General features: G+C 47.7%; 1 long non-coding RNA gene across 4 annotated transcripts; it reads right to left on the reverse strand.

Moving 5' to 3' along the window:
* Positions 1-1,300: 1,300 nt before the first annotated feature.
* On the reverse strand, positions 1,301-7,574 carry LOC108497834. Of its 4 annotated transcripts, none has more exons than XR_001874978.1 (4): positions 7,406-7,574; positions 4,719-4,912; positions 2,929-3,715; positions 1,301-2,373 (listed from the first exon to the last, which is right to left on the reverse strand). It is a non-coding gene; the product is annotated as an uncharacterized LOC108497834 (long non-coding RNA). The 4 variants fall into 4 exon arrangements; XR_001874977.1 differs by having other exon boundaries at positions 7,380-7,574; XR_001874979.1 differs by lacking the exon at positions 7,406-7,574 and having other exon boundaries at positions 2,929-3,082; positions 3,608-3,715; positions 4,719-6,316.

A 7,574-nucleotide genomic window follows, 5' to 3' on the forward strand; every position in this document is an offset into this window, starting at 1 on the left:
TCTGCACATGGAGAATCAATCACAATCAATGAAAGTGCACTGCAGAATGCTCAGGTTGGTCAACCCTCAGATGCTCATTCAACAGGCTTGAAAATACCAAGAAAGAGATTTCTCGAGATGTGTTTCACTTCTTGATTTTTTGAAATCTTACGGCTCACTTTTTCCGGTCTGCCCCTGTAACCATGTAGAACGGGCAAATACTTCCCTAAAAATGCTGCAGAGCAACATGGCTCAGAGAAACCCTGGATCTAGGCAAGCTGGGGCTACAAGAAAACATCAGCTTTTGCAAGACACTCAGTAAATCCTAACAGGTTGCAAGACTAAAGACAGATGTGAGAACCTCATGAAGTTCAACAAGGTCAAATGCAAGGACTTGCACCGGAGTCAGGGCAATCTCAAGTACAAATACAGGCTGGGCAGAGAATGGACTGAGAGCAGTCCTGAGGAGAAGGATTTTGTGGATGAGGAGTCCAACAGGATTCTGCCACATGCACTGGCAGCCCAGAAACCAACCGTGCCTGGGCTGCATCCCCTGCAGCACTGGGAGCAGGTGAGGAAGGGGATTCTTTGTCTCTGATCTGCTCTCGTGAGACATCATTTGCTGCATCCAGCTCTGGAGAGCCCAACGTCAGAAGGATGTGGAGCAGCTGGAAGGAGTCCAGAGGAGGCCCCAGAGATGCTCAGAGGGCTGGAGCACCTCTGCTATGGAGAGAGGCTGGAAAAGCTGTGGTTGTTGAGGCTGGAGAAGGCTCCAGGGAGACCTTAGAGCCCCTCCCAGTGCTTGAAGGGGTTCCAAGAGAGCTGGAGAGGGACTTTAGACAAGGGAATGGAGTGACATGACAAGGGGAAATGTCTTCCCACTGTCAGAAGGCAGGGAAGAAATTCTTCCTTGTGAGGATGGTGAGGCCCTGGCACAGGTTGCCCAGAGAAGCTGGGGCTGTCTCTGGATTCCTGGAAGTGTTCAAGGCCAGGCTGGACAGGGCTTGGAGCAACTTGGTCTAGCAGAAGGTGTCCCTGCCCATGGCAGGGGGTTGGAACAAGGTGGTCTTTAAGGTCCTTTCCAACCCAAACCATTCTATGATTTTTGCTGTCTATAACATAAAGGAGGGAGTTCTCAGGATATACCAGCACATGCTAATGCTCAAAAAACCAATTGCAATCCACTAAATAGACCTGTTTGAAACCATAAGGGCACATAAACTACATCAGTGCCATCATATTTTGTGGGAGAGAAATCACCCTAGACGTAGATACCAAATTCATCTTTATTAAAATGGTTAGTACATTTAGTCAAGGAGTTAATTTGATCACGGTTGTATTTAGACATGTGTATTAGCTGAGGGTGGGAGGGACAGCAGGGGCTGGGTTTGGCCAGATTTGGGGGTGTCCATGGGAGCAGGTAAGGATCAGCTAAGCCTCACCCTGCACTGTGTGAGAAACAGAGAGCTCAGCAGAGCTTCACTGTCCCAGGATAGACCTGGGCTTGCACAAACCAAGCTTGTGTGTGAGAGAAACCACCTCTGGCCCTGTGTACACCAAGCAGAGGGTTTAGTTAACATTTGCCCAGAAAGCTGATGCCTTAGGATTTTTAAGATTTTTAGCAAATATGGATTTTTAATACGGCTGTAAAGTTTCTCACACTTCAGAATAGCAGTTGACAGTCACCAAACCTGTTCTCACGCTTCATATTGAATTTTCTAAATTCTTTAGACTTGTTTAGTGGTCTTCTCAAGGAAAAGACTCCAGCAAACACATCTTATTTAGGACATATGCACCTGGACCGGGACAGCAAGATATCATTATAGGCAAAGCAACCTTGGAGGCCTTCATTAAAAGAGCTGCTCTCTATCTTATCTATACTAATATTGCTTGGAGAATTTTTTTCTTCCATTTCAGGCATCAAAGCCCATCTTTAATACAAGGTCAAAGGCTCTCAGAGGAAAAGGACGAGCCACAGGGGAACCTTCACTCTATCCCTGGGCACGTGCATTTAGTGTGGTGTTTAATAATGAGACAGTATCTTTTTTTTTCCCCCTGTAAATGGAATTTCATAGTTCTGAGCAGTGAATCAGGTATTTACACTGCTGTAGGTCAGAAATTAAGTCATGCTCCTCCATAGCTTTGCCTCAGGACACACATATTGAAACAGCAGTTGCAGGACATTTCTCTTCAGGTCTCTGTAGGGCCTGGAAACTTTGGAGACAGTATTTCAGTATTACAGAAGAATCACCAAACTATTCTAACCTTATTTTAGCTTAATCAAGTCAAATTCCTCTTCAGAAGACCTGAATGATGTAGCTGCTTGCAGTGTAAAGATGACTCTTCTCCCAGATACCTTTTCCTTTTGGTTGTTTTGTTTTGTTTTTTTTTTTTCTGTAAAAGATCAGGGCTTTTTAAACACAGCAGCAAATGTTAATATTTCAGTTTGCTGATTCTTCATTTCTCAAAGTGGGTAAGCCATTTTTGCTTAAAATCTCTATGCCAGCTAGGAGTTAGCCCGAGGCCGAGGCATAAAATTCCATCTGCAAGTGGCAAAGGTGTTATAAAGCATTGAAAAAAATCCTTTCTTTATAATAACTCTGTATAATCTTAACTATAATAGTTGTCACTAAGCCTCTTCCCTCTTAGCACTACTTGCTTCTGCACTATTAAACTAGAAAAGGAATTTAAAAAAAAAATCAACCAACCCAGTTCTCCATAGTTTCTGCTCTACTCATATCCCAAGCAGCCCGAGTTAACCTAAATTGTACATTTTAATGACCAAATATTTTTTCAAGTCAAGCTTTAGGTGATGACCAGATATGTACCTGAGTTTCTACATGAGCAATTAGTTCCAACCCCTTTCTCAAAACATCCTCCCTCCCCTCCAGATTGAAATTCAGAGAGATGTGTCCAGGTTTCTCCCAGTATCCCAGGGAGGGATGGTACCTGATGGGTAGGAACTGGGCTCCTGGACAGCTTTGCTGCAGGTTCGCTTCAGGAGAAGTTGCTGACAGCCTAATTTTCAGATTTATGGAGCATTAAGAATTCCCATTGACTCTGTAACCAGGTGATGGATCTGTCTACGCTTCATTTTTCTCAGCTATAAAATGGGAGAAATGGCATTTCTGTCACTGGCTAGCTGGGAGGTTAATGCAATGAGTATTAATAAAGTTCTCTAGTGACCTCTGGAACAGCAGTTCCCAAGCCAGGGTGGCAATTCCTTGCAGGGGTTGCTGTGCTCCTGAATGGACTGACAGACCCAGTGGAAATTAGGTGGTGGTGGTAGCTCAGAAATGGAAGCAGAAATAATTTTCCTAATGAGTCATCAGCAGTCAGGAATGGAGCCCGGGGCCTGGGAGGTGACTGTCACTTCCCCCAAACACATGGCCCTTGAGCTGCTCTGTGCAGGAGAAGTCTCAGTCTCCCTGCATGGTGACCAATGCAGAGCATCCTAAATGATTTCCAGGTCTGTGCTGCCACTGGGCATCCTGGCTACAGCTGCTGTAGGTAAATGGAGCTGCAACCAAAATGTCACAGACTCGGGGCTTATATTAAGTAGGATTTATGTACCCATAAGAGCAGAATCTTATATTGATATTAAGGTTCATTTATCTATAGACAGTACTTATCTGCTCCGTCCTTTAATGCTACGAGTAGTGTGTCCTCCCTCCTTGCAGAGGATCAGAACTGGTACTTTGCTGCCTGGGACATGGTCAGTGACCGGCTTTGGAGGCTGGAAAATACAGAAAAACTAGAGCAGATTCCTACAGTCAGTCTTACAAAATATAAGTCTGTCAGAAATACCCGTGTCTTTGTGTAAAATAATCACTAAGGACTGTTGCTGGAGACAGCTTATCCCAGAGGAACTGATTTGTTTGCAGCCTAAGTTTCAGGCCACTCAGGAATGGGTGATGTTTGCTGGCTGGGCAGGAGGTGCTTTCCTTGCTGTGCTGCACACACCTTTGAAGGCAGACAGACATATCTCCTTTAAGAGGACATACAAGGGTAACACCCAGATTAAATGAGGAAACACAAGCAATCCTCTGGGAGCAGGAACCTAGGAAGGGTGTGCTACATGAGGGTGCAGGTGTCCCCACACCAGGACTCTCTCCTGAACCTATCAGAAGTTGTGCTTCGATGCAGAATTCCAGCCTGGAGGCAGTGCAAGGGCACACTGCTGGCTGGAGGAGACAGGGAGAAGCCTCTCACAGCTGATCTATCCTGTTTCACCCTTGCACCCCTGCCATTGAGATTAATAGCAGTGTTGTCAATACTTTGACAATTCTAAATTACTGTCCAATACTTGGACGATATTAAATTAATTCTTAGAGCTCATTTTGTGCTAACAAGGACTGGAAGATAACTGACACATCCCTGCTCCAGCTGCGGTGAATTTTAAAACTGGCAGACTTTATTCATGTCCTTCTTCCTGCTACAACACAGAGTTATCTCCAGGAAGTAGCATCTAACCTTCCCTTAGGCTGCATACAGTGATCATGGAACTGGTAGTGCAAGGCAATCCCAGGAAAGAAACATCTCCAGGAGCCAGAGGTGGCTCAGTATGTACACGGGCAGTGAAATCTCTTCACTTAGAGAGTCTCCAAAAGCTCAGGAATTAGGGAGTTGTTCCTTAGGTGCTGAAGGTGCTGGGGGACACACTCACTGGCAGGGCTGTGGGTGTAGGGGATTATATATAGGCATAAGTGGGTATATATTTGATCTTTAACAGCTTTTACCTGTGTTATTTTTCCTCCCTGGAGCACAGTCAGTAAGGGCATCAGCAAGACTTTTGAAGGATCAGCCAGTATTTCAGTTCGTGTGAAGAATGTGGTTGTGCTATTGCCAATACTACTGCTTATTAATACTTTGTTCTTCCCTTGGAAGCCCGAAAGTCCATTGCAGACACTCATCCACAAGGCTTTTGATCCTTCTGGAAGACAAGGAACTGAGGCTTTCCTTTCTCTTAGCAATAGGAAACATGATGCACAAAGACACCGACAGTCAGGCTCAAAGAAAGGTCTAAATAACAGTAATTCCCTTTTGCTCCCACTGAAAACAGGGGGAATCGCTACATTTCAATGGCTTTATAGGGTTAGTCCTTGAGACCTGCCAGTCAGAAAGCTATTTACAGAAAGCAGGGGATAAAATAAAAATTAAACCCAGACCAAAACACCAAAAAGGAACTGTAAAAACTATATTCAAAAAAAGCCTGTTAATAACAGCAACAAAGAGTTAAATCATGGGAGCGGCTCTAATGGCAGATGTCAGCTTGTAAAGCTAAGACTGCTGACCTGGATCTCACAGGGAAGCTGCCTCTGAATTTCCTGGCTTGAATCAAATTCCTCAGAGAGACACTTTGAGTTTTGCTGACTGTCTTGTTTTTTTTTCCCAACATGGGGGACAAAAATACAGAGGCAAATACCCAGCGGTACTTGAGCACCCTTGAGAGGGCAGGTCAGGAGGAGCACTCCACAGCTCACACCCCCTTCGGCAGCACCTCCAGAGTAAACCCAGAGCTGGTTTTGGCTGTGCTTCCTTTGGGATATTTGCCACCCAGCATCCCTGCCACCCTGCTGCATGCCTGGGAGGTCTCCTGACCAACACTGCCTACCTGAAGCCACCTTTTTTTTCCCTCAGACCAGTTTAACCAGCTCTGATACTGGTTTTACAGCCCACTCAGGGCTCACTCTGCTGTCCCTACTGGGAGGATTGCTGCAGAGCTGATCTCTTTGGGCATTTTCCCATACCTGGGTTTACTATTACCCTCTTTAGGGAATGCCCTGGTGTTTCACCAGTTGCTTCTTTAACCCTAGACAGGTAAAGCTGACTGCAGACAATACAGTTACTCAATGCAAAGCAGGCAATCCATTTCCATAGGTTGTTGGAAGAGAAATGAAAGGGAACTGCAGGTTATCTCTCTGCAGTACTTTGGGCCAAGCTGAGGAGCTGACACGTACAGTGTTCTTTTCAGTTTGGCTTGCAAAAGGCTAGGTCTGGGGGAAACGTTTCCTTCAATACCCAAAACATCTCTGGGACATCGTTCATCAATTCTCTGTCCATTAACTTATGCAGAAAGTGGTCTGCCCTTGTTTCTGTAAAACCCTGGGCTGCTGTCAGGAAGCAAGAACACCCTGTGGGCCTTGCTATTAGGATTCCCACCTGCCCAGGCAGCAGAGAGCTGGATTCCCACCTGCCCAGGCACAGAGAAGCTGTGCACTCATTACCAGACACCTTTCACGGAATCACAGAATCATTAAGGTTGGAAAAGGCCTCCAATATCACGGAGTCCAACCTTTGACCAATCACTACCTTGTCAACTAGACCAGAGCACTGAGTGTCATGCCCAGTCGTTTCTTAAACACCTCCAGGGATGGGGACTCCACCACCTCTATGGCCAGCCCATTCCAGTGCCTGACAGCCTGCTCCATGAATAAATTCCTCCTGATATCCAGCCTGAACTTCCCCTGGCCAGGTTGAGGCTGTGTCTTCTTCTCCTGTCACTTGTTCCCTGGGAGCAGAGCCCGAACCTCCCCAGCTCCACCCTCCCATCAGGGAGTTGTAGAGAGCGAGAAGGTCCCCCCTGAGCCTCCTTTTCTCCAGGCTGAGCCCCCCCAGCTCCCTTAGCTGCTCCTCATCTTGTGCTCCAGCCCCTTCCTCAGCTCTGTTGCCCTTCTCTGGACTTGCCCCTCCATGTCTTTCTTTCAGTGAGGGGCCCAGAACTGGACACAGCACTCGAGGTGCAGCCGCTGTTGACCAGCACTCCCGGGTCCTTTCCCAGCTTTCCAGCCACTCTTCCCCCAACCTTTAGCACTGCAGGAAGCTGTTGTGGCTCAAGTGCAGAACTCAGTACTTGGCCTTGGTGAACCTCACACAATTGGCCTTGGCCCATTGATTAATTTTTTTCTGTGGGGCTGAATGATGCTCAGGAGGCGTAGAGCTGCCTTTCGGGGTACCCATCTAAGGTGTAAGTGCAGATGAAAAACCCTGTGAGAGACGGATCAGTCCTGGACCTTCAGTGGACCCTTCTGTGGCGCTGTGGGCTCCGGGCAGGCAGGGAAGGTATTTGAGGGAGAGCCTGGCACCTCAGTGCTCTGAGGGAGATCACAGAATTACAGGTTGGAAAAGACCTCTAAGATCATCGAAGTCCAAGCTGTGACCGATCATCACCTTGTCACCCAGCCCAGAGCACTGAGTGCCACGTCCAGTCTTTCCTTAAACACCTCCAGGGACGGTGACTCCACCACCTCCCTGGGCAGCCCATTCCAAGGTCTAATCACCCTTCCTGCGAGGAAATTCCTCCCCCGGTGCAAGTTAAGACTATGTCCTCTTGTCCTGTCACTTGTCGCCTGCGAGAAGAGCCTGTGAGCCCCCCCCCAGCTCCCTCAGCCGCTCCTCACAGGACTTGTGCTCCGGGACTGCGCACCACCAGAGGCGGTGTCGGGGGAACGGCCTCCCCGTGGCGCGGGCAGAGTTGCTGGCAGGCTCCTGTCCCACAGATCCCGCCTGGCTCCCTGTCCCTCGCCGGCGCAGCCCCGGGCCGTGGGTGTGTGTGCGGACCGCTGTGTGTTCGAACCCCCGACCCCGCAGGTGCC

This window comes from Lepidothrix coronata, unplaced genomic scaffold (assembly GCF_001604755.1).
Source record: "Lepidothrix coronata isolate B3197 unplaced genomic scaffold, Lepidothrix_coronata-1.0 Scaffold52, whole genome shotgun sequence".
Taxonomy (NCBI): domain Eukaryota; kingdom Metazoa; phylum Chordata; class Aves; order Passeriformes; family Pipridae; genus Lepidothrix; species Lepidothrix coronata.